The sequence below is a fragment of the Lates calcarifer genome, linkage group LG11 (assembly GCF_001640805.2).
Source record: "Lates calcarifer isolate ASB-BC8 linkage group LG11, TLL_Latcal_v3, whole genome shotgun sequence".
NCBI lineage: Eukaryota > Metazoa > Chordata > Actinopteri > Centropomidae > Lates > Lates calcarifer.
The window spans coordinates 2,053,017-2,066,629 of record NC_066843.1 but is presented as its reverse complement, the minus strand read 5'-3'; the positions used below and the strand labels follow the sequence as shown (position 1 = coordinate 2,066,629).

Sequence of the window (13,613 nt, the reverse complement as noted above, 5' to 3'; positions counted from 1 at the left end):
TTGATACATGAAAGTTTTAAATACTCATCAAAGACACACTTCAGCCGGTAACCAAGCCTTGTCTTAATTCCTATAAGTCTGTACCGTATGTTTCCAGAACACACAGTATGTGTCATCTACACCACATATGTTTTTTAGGCTCTGCTCCTGACTTCAGTGATAGATGGCCCTTTGCAGCAAAGCACTTTCACAGACCCTTTGTCTCGTGTGGATGCTTGAGATGATGAGCTGCAGAAATAATGGACTTTTCTGGCTGGTGCACATTGTTAAACTCGGTAATGGCTGGACTACAGAAGTGCATGTCTTATTGTTGCGAAGCACTAGGCTCTGCGAATCCAGACTAATGAGCAGAACAGTGAGATCAGTGCTGCTGGAGCGGATATCCATCCCGACATTAAAAACACAGAGGGAAAAGGTGAGACAATAACACCAAAATCCAATAACACCCCCTGCAAATACCCTCAATCAAATTTAAAGATACAGATCATGCGAGCCCAACGCATAACTCTTTCGATAAGAGAGAAAGGAGGAAAAAGCACACAATAGCAGGCAGAAGTAAGGGTTTATGATTGGAGAAAAACAATAACAGTAAACAGATAGAGAAGTTTCTGTCTCTTCCTTTACAAGCTGGCTGGGGATGGTGAGATAGGAGATAAATGTGTTTTATTCTCTCTCTCTCTCTCTTTTTTTGCTGCTGTGGTGTTTGGCCTCCTTCTGCAGATTTCCACAGAAAGCTCTATCTGGGCAGGAGGAGGCTGTGGTTTTAATGAGAGAGCTGAGCAACACTATGCTGTAAATGTAGTGGAAATAATTCTGCTCTGACGTGTTGGCAAACAAACCTCAGCATAAACTGTGCTCTGCCAATTAAGGAAATGCTCCATTATCTAAATGAAAAGAGAGAGAAGCCTTGAGAGAGGAGAGGGATTGACCAGCCTCCTGCAGCCCGCTGGGCCTCGAGGACTGGACCCTCACTCCTGCCTGACCTAATCCCCCTTCTCTTTTTCATTACACTACATTTCTATCCTCTGTCTCTCCCTCAATCCCTCCTCCCCCCTTTCCCTTTCATGCTCATCTCTTCCTCCCCCCTCTCTTTTTTATGCAGAAACTTTTTTAATCTCTACCCCTGTGCTCTACTTTTCCTCTCCCTCCAGTCATAGCATTATATAACACACTTGCATTGCGGGGCATTCTAATTCAAGGAAGCTCTTGATGTTGGCAATTTTCAACTTCTAAGCGCCCATTTTAAAGGAGAATGGGGTTGGTTACCTAAAAAAAGATGCACCTCCTGGTATGACAGCTGAAAGTACTACCACATCCCGTGTCCTCCTTTCAACCAGCCCGAGCAAACCATCAACACCTTGGTAACTCAACAGTCCGGCAGAGACAGAGAGCTCAGCAGCCTGGAAACACGAAGGTGCTGTGTTTGACTGTACATGAAACGCCGCTCGTGTCATGACTCAGATCAAAGCTCCAGTTTTGATCTTTCAGTCAGTCACTGTCAAGCTGACGCCCATGGTCCTGATCAGTGTTTCTGAGGATTTGCTGAGGAGTTACTGAGTGTGTTTATATAACACAAAGGTTATGATCAAGCATTAAATTCTTATTTTCAGTTTTGAGAAACCTGATTATACTTGCTGGGTTTCAAACCTGTGGTGCTTCCTTGTGTTTCTGACACTGGCCGCCATGTGCACAGGAGTGTTCAAAATTCCGCATTTATTAATTGGACAATAAAGGGAAAAACAGTGATGTTCATGCTGAAATGAAAAAGGATAAATGGTAAGAAATGCAGCAGCCAGAGACCAGGTTCGGTTCAGATCTGCAGGTGTCAGAAACACACCTGCAACAACACAGACTATTAAAACTTTGGAAAATGTTGGAATCATGTACACACAGAGCTGAAAGGCCGGGATATGATCAAACCAGGATAAGACTTCAAGTTGGGAAACTACTCTGCATGTCTGCAAAATAAAAATAAAAAGCACAACGTGGACTTGGACTGTGGCATTAATCCAGTATTGTTTTCTGTGGATTCCTGTCTGGTCACATTTCCTTAAGAACATGACATTTTTTGAGTGCTTTGTTCTGTTTCCTGTTTCTGCTGAGCAAGTTGTAAGAGAGCTTTTGGTTTTAGTCTCTCGTTTGCCATATCCTCGGTTATTTATTTGACAGTTCCTTAGTTTGGGGGAAATCCATGATTTAGTTTACTTAGTCCTCACCAGCAGTACTGTTCACTGTTCCTGTTTCTTCCTCATGCCTCAGCTCTGCATTAGTCATGACATGTTCTACTAGACTTGTTAAATCTGCCTTGGTGTGTCCCTCTGTGCTCGGGTCAGAACGTGAATCGTTACACTCACAGGGCACACGGAGCCAAGTGACACACAAACAGGATAACAGCCCGGAGCTCCGTATCTGAGAAAGAAAACTACTAAAGTGTTGTAGCACCATGCTGCTGCTGTTTCAAAGGGCAGCAAGGCAAAAGCAAGGAGGCGGAGAGTACAGGCCTCATTAGTGAAACACAAAGTAACACTGGCTCTCGTATGATCTTCGCCTTCCTCTGATGTATGTGACAAACGAGTTATTCAACTGGAAATGAACTGGGAGAAGAAAAAAGGCCCATGCAAATCAGGGGAGCTGTGCTTGTCCCAGTGCGACCACGCGCCCTTTTCGCTGGGGCTGACTCGCCGTCATCAAGATAATCCATGGTGCCTAATGAAAAGCCCTCCACGGCAAACCAGTCAGGTACACAGCACATCTCATTCCCGCTGAAAGAGATTGCTGTTCATTATGGCTGCGAACGAGTGCTACGAGTCGTTGTTATATTGGGATCCTGACGAGTGCTTCTCTACCTGCAGGCCTGTTTATGGGAAAAGAACAGGTCCCTTTGCGGCACTTTAATGCCCCCCTTACATGGCCTGCTGCCATGAGCCGCCGAAACCTCGTCTCCACGGACATGACGACAAAGAATAAAGGCAACCAGAGAGAGCAGCCTTTATCGATCTCTCATCCTTTCCATTCCTCTTTCCCTCCTTCCCTCTATCTCTCCTCTCACCCCTTCTACTGCTATTACTGAAGAGCACAATAAAAACACTATCTCTAATCTTAAGCACTCTCCTAGCGTAAAATTGGATTGGAAACCCTTACTTAAGGAGATCACTTTTGGAGCGGAGTTTTTGTTTTTACAGTCAGCATCAGGAGCCAAAGAGGTCAGGAAGGCCTCGTGGCGATGTCCACTGCTGAGGCTGGCAGTCTGGGAGAAACTCCCCGGCGTACAGTACTCAGAGAGAGACAGACTTTCACCGGTGCTAACCCCAGCGTAGATGGTCAAGGCTATATTCCATCTCAGCAGGTACGACGACTTGGCCGCTCGCCAGCGATTCCGTGATCCTCTTTAGCAGCGTTGGGAGGGACGGTGTTGAGAGGCCGAGAGGAGACGGGGGCCGTGCAAATACAGGAGCTGTTAGGAGGAACTCATATCGGCAGAGTGCTGCACCGACTCGTACGTGCGACTGAGGGTCAAAGAGCAACGCGAAAGCAAAATACGGCGGGCGACTAATTGCGCTGCATTGAATCCGGAGGGAAATCACTCAAATGGGAGCGTGCTGATCAATCTCAGCGATGGGAGCCGTGATGGAGTGGGCAGCTTTATGGCTCCAGCTCCGTCACATGCAGCTTGGATCATTTTTCAGCTAAGGCCTTACTACTTTACATGGTTCATACTGTATGACACTAATAGTCTGAAGCAAGAAATGCTCCTCCTGATTCTATACACTAAGCAATTCAGATAGATTTATGAACAGCTCTGCAGTGTTTCTGCATAATCCAAACAGCATGAATAGTTTAACGTTGACTTAACATAAAGCATTGCTGTCTCATTCCTTCACTGTAAATGTACACAAGCAACTTGCTTTGTCAGATTACAGATGACATAACATTTTTTAAGTGAATCTTAAGCTTTTCAGTGCCTGAAAATTGTTCCTGTCTCATCCAAAGCATCATGCACTGAGCGTTCCTCTCTAGAACAATGCTCATTTGGTTTTAATGACTGCCTGACAGTGACAGTGGCAAACTTGTGACAAATCCCGCTGGGCCGTCACAGCACAAACCCGAGCAGAGTTTATAGTGAAAAGTGTAATGCAGCTCAGCGGAGGCCAACGCGCGGCAATCAGTTGATGCAACACAAACGAAACACTGAGTGGTTTTCAGCCAGCTGCATGAAAGCCTCTTGTTGTCCCCGGCTCTGCTGCTGATGCTCGGTTAATTGTAGCCCCGCATGCAGACAGTCAGGCAGGCAGGAGAAAAGACGGCCTGAGATGATTTCCACAGGCAACTGGCATTCATTTTGTCTTGAAGGCGCATAAATAAAGGCTGTCTAGCCGGGTCCATTTTAATTAGGCGAGCCACATGATCTTACTCCAACTCTCTCTGTTAACACTCACCAGAGGCTGCGGCATGTGTTAATTACAACCACATGCCACAGAGTGAATCCAAGGTGAGCCAGAAAAGAGAAACTCAGAAGAGGTAAACAACAACAACAAAAACAAAACACCTTCAGCTGAGTTTCTCATGATGAGGCACATATTTGGTGCAACGGCTATTCCCCTCCCCCCCAGTCAACCAATTACAGCGCGATGTTGGGAGAGAGAGCGGGGAGATGCGGGAGAAGCAGCCCAATTTAATGCAGATTCACAACACCCCCCCAGCGCCCCCACCTCAACGAAACCCCCGGTCTTCCTCACCACTACAGCGGGTTTATGATTTCAAATAGGCTGGGGAGAGGGTTATTGTTTTGTCTCACATTTCCTCCCTTGCAAACTCCCATCTTTCCATTTTTCCACCTCATTTGTGGAAAAATCAATTCATGAAAATAAACACTCGGTGTCTTCGCTCTGCGTCCAAGTCAATTTAGATTTCATGAATGTTTCTGCCGCTCTTTTCCGAGAGGCTTAATCGTTTTCACATGTCACATATGTTTCATCCCCTCTAACGTGATTTTTCCTCGTTATTGGGAGCACTTATTTGCTCCACGTCCTTGGATGGAGGTATTAGAAAGAGAGTTCATTTTCCTCAATCCCTTGCTGATTTCTTCATTACATTGCAGCGGAGGCGCCGCACACGGAGCCTCGTACCGAGATGGGACTGCTCTTAGCAGCGCGACTGTGAGTGTTACTATACCTCAGAGACGCTGGAGCGCCACTTAATAAACAGAGTAGACAGAGGATCACTTTGAACTCCTGTGACATGTAATGAACCTGTCTGTCTCAGCCACAGCTCTGTCTGGGCTCAGGCGCTGCACGGTAAAAATGCAGAAAAAATAAATAAATAAATAAACAAAAACACATCCAAACAAGCCTAGAGGCCCCGTGAAAAAGCCATCAGTTACACATGGTTAGACTCATAGCATTTTGCCAACGCCATAAGAGGAGATAATTGTCTGTTTCAGTGCTGTTGCCTCTTTTGTTGCATAACAGATATTTACATCTGGGACTAATTACTCCAGACTGGGTGTCAAAATTTGGATTAACTTGTGGGATGCATCCAGTTTGGTGTTTAGACTCATTTATTAGTGAGAACAGACACTGTGCTGCTTTGACCCCGTCAAAAACACACCAAAGAACTTTTTCATCTACTTTTCCTCTCAGTTTTGTTTCTCTAAAGTTGTCAGAACAAAGTGATATTGACATCTATCCTATTAAAAATCCTCCCAAACTCAACGACTTCTTTGAGATTGCTATTGATCACTAAGATAAAGACCTGGATACAGTGAAAACTGATAACTGAACAGTGGGATGTTCTGTCATTCTGGTCATATCAACCCCCCGTAAATCAATTCCACAGCGTCGTCATGCCAGTGTAGCACTCTTCAGATTACAGATGAGTCCTCTGTAATTCTACCGGGGATAAAAATGCCAACATTTGTTTTAGAATCAGCTGATTGTCATGTTAATTCAGTCTTTTTTTCTCCCGCACGCCGGGGGTTATGATACGGGGGCCAGAGTTCCTCGTGGGGACAAAATGCCATTACTTAAGCATGCAGGAATCTCGACATGACATTCCTTGACCGCTGTGACAATGGCAAACATATGCAAATGAAGGAGAGTGCCACTCTCATTATGACCCCGTCACAGAGACTCTGACACCTCCCACCGGACCCCGAGCATGTGAGAAAGAGAGGAAAACTGAGAGGGAGAGATAAACGGAAAGGAGGGCACGACAATGACCAAATTCTGGGAGGAAAACAGGTGTAACAATGTCGTTTACGTTATCTCTACTTCTTTCCATTCTCTCTGCTCTCTCGTGACTCCTTTTGTAATCTATCGCTCTGGTTTCCATTGGCCTATTTGCCTCGCTGAATTTTTTTTTTTTTTTTTTTTGCTCTGCAGTGGAAGGAGGGACAGGTTTGCATGGGCGGGATTCTTTGAAGTGAAAATGCAGACTACTCCCTGCTGTAGCCAAAGCTCATCTAATCAGGGGCTAATTCCAGTTATTAAGATTTGAGAGATAACTTTGATTCATCACAGTCCATCTACCCCGATCGGTTAATCACTGTCGCGCTAAGCTCTTTTTTAGTCATCCTTTTGTTTCCGCTCCCTCTGGCACGCAGAGAGGGGGAATAAGAGAGATAGAAGAGAAGGAAAGGGAGAAGATATTAACAATATTAATGACCCGTGATTCTCGTCTCCTTAATGAGAAGGGTTATTAACTGTGATTATCCATGATGAAATGGTGGTAATTCTTGAAAGCTTGAGAAAACTTGTACAATCGCTTGTCTGCTGATTTGCTCCTGTGATGTTTAAGAAACAAAAAGGTGAGCGCAGTGAGAAAGCGAGAATGAGAACTTAGAGGATAAAGAGGCAGGGGGCAACCTGGGGGAACGGAGACGCTCGCAGCAGGAAGCTGGGAGGGATTTTTTTTTCTTTTTTTAAGGGAGGCTAAGGCAACCGTCTCCAGTCCCAGTGCTGCTGTATTTCAGACAGTTAAAATCTTCACAGAGATGAATCCAAACTCTGAAGTGTTTCTCCCTTTTTAAAAACCCTTGGCACCGTGTCGCATCTCGTGTCCGCTCCCAATTTCTCTTCCGGTGGCTAACGAGTGGGCCAACGCACGCACCCAATCGCCCATCTGCTGGTTGACACTGCTGAATGGCTGTTTGAACACCTATGCCGCTCTCGCCAGATCCCTGATACAGCATTTCCCCCACTCACCCTTTTTTCATTCCAATTATAGGAAGTTGCATGCTTGTGGAGTCCCTGTCGGCTCCATACGATTCCCTCAACGGAGAGGAGGGGGAGGTGGGGATGTGGGAGGAAGGTGGGGGTGGGGGGGCTGTCTGGTGAATCATTGATGTGCAGTCAGACTGTTTCATTGCAGATCTGTGTGTATGTGTGTGTGTGAATTGGGGGGGGGGAGAAGGGGGTTAGCAGCAGACAGATAACAATCCTGAATTATGCATGTCTGTCCCTTGCAAAGGAGTCGGGGGGGAGTTGGCGAGGGGGATGAGCCACACTCTCTTATCCCCGGGGGACAAATTTGGATAGAAAAGAGCTAGGTGTGGAAAAGTCGGGACCACTGTGACGCGCTACCTGACCGCTTCAGACGCCTCTCTTTAGCTCGACGAACTCCTCAAACTGTGATGGCTGCCTGTTTCACACACAGACAACCGCAGACGAACCGCTGGTTGACGCGCAGGAAATCAGTTCAGGAAACAGCCCCGTTATGAAGCCTGTTCTGTGGTAATAATGCTAACAGGCCGGAGTGGCAGATTTGCCAACTTATTTGTTAGATGTTCCTCTTAAAAGCACCTCTGGGAATTTAAGCCTGGGCCACGCAGAAATGCTATCACCCTCCTAAAATTACACTGTATCACAGAAACACCTGCTGGGCCCATTTTAGATAATAATCCCATTTCTACATGCCAGTACAGCTCTCAGACGGGAGAAATTGGATTGTTTGCATTACTGACCTGTGGAGCAAGCCAGTCTGGGGAAAGCAACAGCCTTGAGGCTTTATTAGATTCAATCTGTCTTTCATAAACAAAACCTTAGTTTTCAAAAAGGTAAAGAAAATCTACTAAATGTGGGTAGGCCAGCACTTTGTGGACACACTCCATTTATTTTCTCCAATTAAATCTCTTTAATTGGATTGAGGGCTGGCACCTGGTTTACACTCTGTCAACCACGCAATCCACAATAATTGATGCCAGAGCTGTGGTGCGTGTGTGCGTGGGATGTGTGGCGATGGGGGAGGGATTTAGAGCATGTCTCACTACTCCACAATTTCGCTGAGATCAATTTATCAATGGCCCGCCTTCTGTCCACCAGCGTCCACTGCACTGAGATGGGAAATGCCTTTACACTGTGGTGTGCAAGCCGGCGTGCAGCCATGCACACACACACAAGAAGAGAGGAAGGAAGCATTCAGAGCCTTTAATAAAAGCAACTACAGTGCTACAGTGTAAAAAAATACTAATATCACTTAGATAGTACAAGTACTATCAGCAAAATGTATTCAGTAGTACTCATCTTGAAGTGGCCCATTTGAGCGTCTGATTTTTAACTACTCTATCATACTTACAAGGTGAAAATGTTTGTGTGTAATATCCTCAGCTGTGAAGGAAATTATCCACTATTCTCCAAGAGTGTGCTCCGAATTTTTTTTTGGACTCAAATGAATCCAGCAATGTCTTGTTAAAAGCGGTCTACAATCAGTCATCATTAACTGGGAACTATGTGATTTAAAAAAAAGAAAAAAAACATTCTGACACTATACAGTGTCGAGAGGTTTTATTATCCAGCAACACTGCGGTAAAGTAGATATAATGTGTTTTTTTTGTATAAAGACATGTTTAAAGAGGTTTAAATGAATTGCAGATACACTTGAAAAACTTATTGTAGGGACTGTAGGAAGTAGTGAATGATTTGTAACCCTAACCCTTAATCAGCAAAGTAACTACTAAGTGCTGCTGTCACATAAATGTGGTGGAGTAAAAACTGCAGTATTTCCCTCTGAATGTAGTGTATCACAAGTATTAAGTAATATAAAATGGAAATACTCGAGTATAGTACTCCAGTTTCACCCACCGCACAAAACCATAAAGACAAACAGACGCCTTCACACATATGCACACTTACAAGTTCAAACACATGCTAATGAAGCAGATTTACATACATAGTTGCGAGCTGTGATACATATGTGAATATGTACACCTACAGAACTTGGATCCACTCCTGAATACAAATGCCTGCGCGGAATACAAATGGTGTGCGCCCACACGTGGAAACACGTGGAGATACAAATCCAAGAGATGCATCACGGCGCGCTGACAGCATCTTTAAGACACTTTGAGAAACACCCGGCATCCTGAATACCGAGCCCCGCCGCCGTACAAATGGAGAGAGGCAGAGACAGAGCGAGAGAGAGGCCAAGGGAGACCCGACACAGTAAATAAAAATACAATTTCCTCCAGTGACATGCCCATTCTGTTGGAAGCCTGACTCTAATTATTCTAAGCACTTTGAGGGATGGCTTTCCACTGCATTAATCTACACATCCCACTAGCCCATCCACAGTCGATGCACTTTTAACTACCTAAGGACGCCCGGAAACTCTTCCTAAAACCTCGGGAGGAGGAGATTGACTTTGTACAGTGATGGGGTAAAGTGCTTTGCCTGAGTGAATCTTTCTCTAAATCTCACAGCACAACACCATGCAACAATTTTCATTTTCAATTTCAAATAGCGTATCTCTCTCTGTCTCTCTTTCTTTCTCTCTCTCTCCCCACACAGAAAAAAAAAGGGAGATCAGATTTGAAGGGGGAACATACGTGGAAGCAGTGCGGCTCAAATAAGTCGGTGAATTCTCATTACAGGGCTTGTGTGAGAGTGTGGTTGTTTTCCTCTGGGCAGGAAAGCACTCGTAGCTCATTTGGAACTGAGATGAATCGATAAATCACAGGGGACCATCAATCAATCAATGAGCCTATCAATACTCGCTGGATGAGACTCCTCCCAGCGCGAGAGGCCATCTTTGGTAAGAATATGTCGGGCAAATGGGCTTTTTACATAATAGCTCTGTCCACTTGTGCTGAGTGCAAGATTGATGCTGTGCAATGTTTACATGTTGACACAAGCTGTAATAGTGATACACAGCAGGGCCCTTGTTTACATGTAAAATAATCAACACACACACACACACACACACACACAGACATACAGTAATGTGAAGAACTGCTCACATTCTGATCATGTTTATCAAAATCTAAACAAGATCAAACTATCTTTGAAGCAGCTCTGCTCTCTGATCGAGGCTGTATACTTGGCTTTGCTGCACTGCAATATCTGCTCTTTATAAACATCTGCCCCCTCGGCGGAGGGGGAGGGAAAGAGGAGAGGTACAGAAATAGAGAGTCTGAAGCAGAGATCTATCTTCCCTAATTAATCACCACTCATTTTTAAGTACAAAGTTTGAATTAACGGGGCTTCCAGCCGCTCCCCCCACCCTCCCCACCCCCTCCCTGAACGGACAGAGGCCAAACTGCACAGCACATTATGAGCAGAGTGACATTTTGATGTGAACTGGAGAGCAGATTCTCTCTGTATTCAATATCCTCAAGACAAAATGCAGAATAAGGATGAGGCTGCAATAACAAGCAGCATTGTTACTGTTAAAGGAGACGGCGCGGTGATATTCTATATTTCTCTCACAGTCAGCAAATAAAGACAGAAAGTGACGACGAACTGATCCTACAAACCAGCATTGTCACACTGCACTGAGTGACATGTTCCTTCATTACCGTGAACACACACACTGTGTTTTATCTCGACTCAGTCCCACACACACCGTCCTGCTGCTGCACACACTCACCAGAACATCCCATGTAGATTAATCCGCCACTGAAAGTAGTCCCCAACAACTGCAGTGTGCACTACAGTTTGTGTAACGTTTGCTAAACGCTACAGCAACTGCTTCAGGAAGCTACTGAGCCTTTTAGAGAAATTAAACTGTATGTTTGTGAGACGTTTTTAAAGATTTACATCTTCAGTGTGAACCAATGAGCCTGGGGCTGCCTGATCCTTTAAGAGCTACCAGAGGCCAAGAGACACAGATTACTACGGATAGGAACTGGTATTACTGTCTGTGTGGATATATGATTCCTCATTCAAATACCTTTCATTAAAAGTGTAATACTCAAGGTGTAGTATTCACTAAGAGGGATACACTTGTTATCAGTGGAAGCAGAAACCTGAAATTTAGAGACATTTCTTCTGCTGAATATAATTCCTCACACTGGCTGCAAGCATGAAGTGTTGGCAGGTAAATTAACTTTCCTCTAAGTTACTATCTCCAACCCACGTGCCCTTCAGCAAAGCACTTATCCCCTAACTGAGCTGCTTGGTAGCCATCAGCAGAAAACCGAGACTGCGCTGAGAGTTAACGTGCACAACTGTGTGAGAGCACTGCAGGGCGATGCCTGCAAAAAAGAAGGCTGCAAACTCAGCAAACTCGCCTTGAATTTAGAAGAAAAAAAAAGGAAAAGAAAAAAAAGTAATGAATGAATAAACAAGCAACCAAACAAATAAATAAATAAACTTGTCATGTTTTTATTCAGAGGGAAATTACTACAGTTGAGGACCAAGTACGAGGAGTTTGTTTCCAAAACTAGCGGATTACAAACACTGATTTATATTATGGAAAAAGAGGCAGCTACATTCTTTTGTGTTCAGACACCTAATCAGGTTTGAGACTTTTAAGAACGGTGGAAATCAGAAAATGAGCCAGTAGCAAAAGGAATCAGTGTTGTCAACGAGACAAAGGAACGGTTTGTGTGCAATTCTGCAGCAGCATAAAAGACGTAAACAATACGATCATGTAAAAAAAAGGGAAATGACAAGACAAGGAAATGAAGTGAAAGTGGCCAAACAGACGGTTTGTTATTGTGTGTGAAAATGATGAGTGAGGAAAGTGTTATTTTTAATTTGTCACCTCTCAGTCAAACCCAGACTCTGTGAGCCACTAACGCTGTGATCCTGCCCCTCATGTCAGAGTCTGACTGTCCTGCTCTGGTCCTGATGATGGACAGGCTACAAGCGGTTGTGCATGAGTTGGTCTGTGTGTGAAGAGCACTCAGTGAGAGAAAAGGACGGACTGAAGGTGTCATATACACCTGAGAGGGATCCTTGGAACTGTCTGCCAGTGGTAGCTCTACAATGTTAAAACCAGAGAAGAAAAATGATAAAAAAGCCTTGTTTTAGAACCTTTTAATGAGTTTTCCCACAGTCAAACGGACAAATAAAAAAGAAAATGATATGTAATCCACTTTACCAGATGGCAACACCAAAACATTAATATTATAATACTATTTATATCCTGCAAAATACAACCTGCAGCTGTAGAAGGGCTTGTCGACTATCCGTTAATAATGGGGGCACTTATTTAATTCAACAAGAAACACTCAGTTTCATTTCCAATCAAAAGCACCTGAGAAACATTTTTACCTCTGCCAAGGCTGCACACTCCTCTCTACTAAAACCTTTAATCTGTATCAGAATACACATGATGATGGACAGTCATGGGATACATTTGCTTTTCATTCAAATTAGTGCAGTAGTTCATGAGGAAATAGTGACTTTTTTTCTTAAAAAAACTAATGGGCCAAAAACTAATTATGTAAGTTTTTGGCCCATGTCCCAACTTTCACCATATTTCGCTGGTTTTTCAGATACTTTATCCTGCTGGCTAACAACCAGAACAACCACCAAATTGGACCAAAAACCCTCCTCAGCAGAGTTAATGACCCAGGCCCTTATTTATTTAATTGAACATAAGTTTTGGTCCAAATGCAACAAGCCTGCATCATATCAGACAAGCCTGTCTGGTGACATCTACTGGTTATTTAAAGGCCATAATCAGCTGGATATATTGGTGTAACCTGAGTACACAGGCATTCATGTGTGTGTGTGTGTGTGTGTGTGTGTGCTGAGGCTCTGAATACAGTGCTACTATGTGGCAGCTGACACAATGGAAACAGATTGCCACGGTTGCTCTGCAGCTCTCCATCACATCGCAGCAGACAGAGGGAACGTGAGGCCTAAGGGTCAGTGCCGTGGCTGCCTGCAGACACAAGGCACCGGGCCCAGCCATTACTGTTAGCTAATTGGAGTTTTCCTCGGGGTCAGGCTAGCCATCTGTGGTGCCTTTACCACCGAAGACCCCCACTCAAACCGCCCCTCAGTACAGCATTTTTACCACCATGTCACCGCTTGACGTGGCTCTCTCTTTCCCCCCTTTAAGAACAGGGAGGAGGTGGTGGAGGGGTGGGATTAAGGAAAGAGTGTGATCTCCCTCCACCACAGCTGGTTAATAGGAAAAGTCTCTGTCTCCTCTGTGCACCATTCATCATGTCAAATGGTAATATCTTTAAAGGTCAGGCCGAGTCATAAAGAAAAAAGAGCCTTGGCTAAACTTTCCCTGGGATTTCCAGAGGTCTAATCACCAATCACCAAATCTGAAGTGTCTCTTTTGATTGGCTTTTGATGGCCTTGTTTCAAAGTGAATCATTACACAAAAAAGGCACATTTAGAAGACCGCTAACCTGCTAATCTCTTACATAGTAGCAT

The 13,613-nt window shown here is 44.5% G+C and overlaps 1 protein-coding gene across 4 annotated transcripts in view; it reads right to left on the bottom strand.

Moving 5' to 3' along the window:
* Positions 1-13,613, bottom strand: part of LOC108874404 (RNA binding protein fox-1 homolog 3) — a 344,196-nt gene that overhangs the window by 35,963 nt on the left and 294,620 nt on the right. The gene's annotated exons all lie outside the window — the stretch shown is intronic.